Genomic DNA, 4529 nt, shown 5'->3' with positions numbered 1-4529 from the left:
TGTTCATTTTTATTACGTTTACTGTATTTTAATAAACCGAACGTATCTACATGTGCAAACCCTCATTTGTCTACTCGACTGAAATGGCACCCAACTTAATATTTTACAACCTACAATTTCTTTCACAAATTCTTTCCTAGATTCACATACTGTAATAAAAATTAACAACCCTCCCAAGACTGTCAGAGTCATGGTTTTAATATCCATCAGAGCCCCACCTTTTACATACTCTCAGTATGGTGCCTAAATTACCTTTCAAGAGGTGGTGCAGCAGGCTTGGGGTTACAGCACTTAGTCCATTTTAAACGTCCGCTTCTCCCCCACCAGTAGATGGCTACCATACTTCGTTAGTGTAGACCGTCAAGTGCACTGCCCCATACAGGTAGTAGTCGAACCTTTCACCAAGCAGGTTACAGCACTTGCATACACGACGCACATCTCACCCCATCGTCAAGCCTGAAAAATAACAAACGTTTCACACAATATATCGTACACCAGGATTTCTTGGGGTAAAGATTAAAGCTTTAATATTAAGCTGCGTCCACACGTGTGTACATTTGGTCGCCACCGTGTGACCGACAAGACTAAACGAGGCACAGAGTTCGGCCTCCGGTAGGGGCGCGGCAGCATCAACTGGACCAGGTTTCCTCTCCTTCATATATTGGCAACTAACTGTACACCAAAACTGTACAGCGGGGCGAAAACTTAACTATTTAATATTACTTCTAAACCATCTCATAAACTTTCAAATATGAAGTCAACACTTACCCATCAGTAGTCCCCTAGTCTCTAACGCAAAAAATACCGGCCGTTTCTCACCTCCGCAACCTAGAAAAAATTATTTTATTAACAAACATTTACAACTTTCACTATTTAAACACAAGCAAGTCTTCTATTGAACCAATTATCTATTACAGGTACAGTAGCGGAAATGTTCAACACCCCGTAGTGACCCGCGACTCAAAATGGCAACGACGCAGTAGTACTTTTGCAACCTTCACCTATGGACACTAGTAGTGCCCTTTCAGATGTTATTCACCTCGATTAAGTCTCCCTTGCTTATCTGTAGTATAAACTAGACACTTTGGGGAGCTCTAAATCAGGGAAACCAAGGTGCAGGCTCCAGTTAGGTAGCCCTCAACGGACAGTATCACTGACTAAATGGGTACTGGTACAGTAATGACCAATGTGATTAGTGGAAAAGTCTGCTACAGGTCTTATAGTTTGGCCATTACGAGACTAGTTGCCATGGGGTGGTTAGGAACATTTCATCAACTATAAAAAAATTTCCCTACAACTATTAAATTCAGTAAAAACAAACTAGTGGTAACACCTTCCACTTTAAATACAGTATTACAAAATTTAACATCACCATATGAAGTGTCGACATGCTCGTCTCTAGGGTCAACAATTCTGCCATAGCTCAACACCAACCTGAAAAAATAAGTTCAAACATCAATATTAAAATTACTTTACTGTTAAAATTACTAGACAGTATTGGTGGAAGATAAAGTAATCCGTCTTCCTCAATACTGTACAATAAACAATACCCACAGCTCTACTGGCTCTTATTACCAACACGTTCACTCGATGCCCCTGTGGATTATCCAACAACAATCACGTGTTCTGGACTGCAGCAGATCCTCTACAATATATACGAGACAATTAGTACTAACAAAATTAGTAATAAACTTGTACTAATAAATTCATTAACCAAACTACAATATCACATCGACTTGTTTCAAACTAAACAATAAACCATTTCATTTGTGCCACATATAACAGACATGAAACCCTAACAAATATTACATCACACCTTTTTCACCAATTGTCATCTATAATAAACACCAGTACAAGTTAGGCGTCTCCTATCAACAATTAACACGACACAAATCCATTCCCCCCCCAGTGATATCCCATTTTAGGGTAATTGGGAAAACTCCTCTGTAATCTAGAATTTCTTGCTGTATTTTACGGTATTAAGTTGTAGTACAAAAATAAATAAATGTTACCGATTACACGTTGGACTCAATCCCCGTTTAAATTTATTTCAACACTTCTGCTAGTGCCCCATTCAATAGGAAGTCTACGGACGTGGCGCACCCTAATTCAACTACTACAAATAAACTACAGTACTATGAAAAAGTTTTATTATATTACTTTACAGTGCTCATTCTTACAGAGATTACCAACAGGTGTTTGGGTTATTTCGTACATTACTATAACCATATTATATATTAACGTGTTTAAACACAATGTTCTTTAATCATCCATTTTTTACATCAATATTCAATTATAACTTCAACACCATATTTATGTCCTGTATTTAGCCAATTTCTATTTCTTGCACACGAAAAATAATAGTGCGATCATAAGACCCCTGGCTGTACCGCTCGCAGAAAAATAGTGTACAAAAAATTTCGTACATTAACTGTATTGAATATAATTACGTGTACTGTATTTTATATAAACGGAACAAAATGAGTAACCACTTAGGGGTAATGAAAAAGTAAAACACTCACAGCAGAAGGCCAACATATGCACGTACCTACATGTGCAAACCGTCATTCCTCTACTCAAGTGAAATGACCGCCACCTTTATATGTTACACTCGCTACAAAAAATTATAAAGAAAAATTCTTTCCTAGACGGACATATTGTAATAAAAACTAAAAACCTTATCAAGACAATGGGAGTCATGGTTCATGTTGACATACATCAGACCCCCACCTTTTACATACACTCAGTAGGGGATGTATAGTCGTGAACGGTAGTCCTGTCGCCCCTTCTGCTGCTCCACGAACCCTGAAATTCAGACTCCTGAATCCGAAGCATTTATGGGCAGAATAATGCACCAGTGTCTACTGCTTCGGGTTCAGGAGTCTGAATCTCTTCGTTCGCGGAACAGCAGAAGGGGCGACAGGACTTCTGTTCACGACTATACATTACCTTTCAAGAAGTGGGGCAGCAGGCCAAAAGTTACAGCACTTGGACCATTTTAAACATCTGGTTCTCCCCCACCTGTGGATGGCTACCATACTTGGTTAGTAAAGACCGTCAAGTGCACTGCCCCATACAGGTAGTAGTCGAACCTTTCACCAAGCGGGTTACAGCACTTGCATACACGACCACATCTCCACCCCATCGTCAAGCCTGAAAAATAACAAACGTTTCACACAATATATCGTACACCAGGATTTCTTGGGGTAAAGATTAAAGCTTTGTATTAAGCTGCGTCCACACGTGTGTACATTTGGTCGCCACCGTGTGACCGACAAGACTAAACGAGGCACAGAGTTCGGCCTCCGGTAGGGCGCGGCAGCATCAACTGGACCAGGTTTCCTCTCCTTCATATATTGGCAACTAACTGTACACCAAAACTGTACAGCGGAGGGCGAAAACTTAACTATTTAATATTACTTCTAAACCATCTCATAAACTTTCAAATATGAAGTCAACACTTACCCATCAGTAGTCCCCTAGTCTCTAACGCAAAAAATACCGGCCGTTTCTCACCTCCGCAACCTAGAAAAAATTATTTTATTAACAAACATTTACAACTTTCACTATTTAAACACAAGCAAGTCTTCTATTGAACCAATTATCTATTACAGGTACAGTAGCGGAAATGTTCAACACCCCGTAGTGACCCGCGACTCAAAATGGCAACGACGCAGTAGTACTTTTGCAACCTTCACCTATGGACACTAGTAGTGCCCTTTCAGATGTTATTCACCTCGATTAAGTCTCCCTTGCTTATCTGTAGTATAAACTAGACACTTTGGGGAGCTCTAAATCAGGGAAACCAAGGTGCAGGCTCCAGTTAGGTAGCCCTCAACGGACAGTATCACTGACTAAATGGGTACTGGTACAGTAATGACCAATGTGATTAGTGGAAAAGTCTGCTACAGGTCTTATAGTTTGGCCATTACGAGACTAGTTGCCATGGGGTGGTTAGGAACATTTCATCAACTATAAAAAAATTTCCCTACAACTATTAAATTCAGTAAAAACAAACTAGTGGTAACACCTTCCACTTTAAATACAGTATTACAAAATTTAACATCACCATATGAAGTGTCGACATGCTCGTCTCTAGGGTCAACAATTCTGCCATAGCTCAACACCAACCTGAAAAAATAAGTTCAAACATCAATATTAAAATTACTTTACTGTTAAAATTACTAGACAGTATTGGTGGAAGATAAAGTAATCCGTCTTCCTCAATACTGTACAATAAACAATACTCACAGCTCTACTGGCTCTTATTACCAACACGTTCACTCGATGCCCCTGTGGATTATCCAACAACAATCACGTGTTCTGGACTGCAGCAGATCCTCTACAATATATACGAGACAATTAGTACTAACAAAATTAGTAATAAACTTGTACTAATAAATTCAGTAACCAAACTACAATATCACATCGACTTGTTTCAAACTAAACAATAAACCATTTCATTTGTGCCACATATAACAGACATGAAACCCTAACAAATATTACATCACACCTTTTTCACCAATTGC

Source organism: Homarus americanus, unplaced genomic scaffold (genome assembly GCF_018991925.1).
Source record: "Homarus americanus isolate GMGI-L3 unplaced genomic scaffold, GMGI_Hamer_2.0 scaffold57719, whole genome shotgun sequence".
Classification (NCBI taxonomy): Eukaryota; Metazoa; Arthropoda; class Malacostraca; order Decapoda; family Nephropidae; genus Homarus; species Homarus americanus.
The sequence above is the reverse complement of the archived record's forward strand: the minus strand, read 5'-3'. Positions refer to the sequence as shown.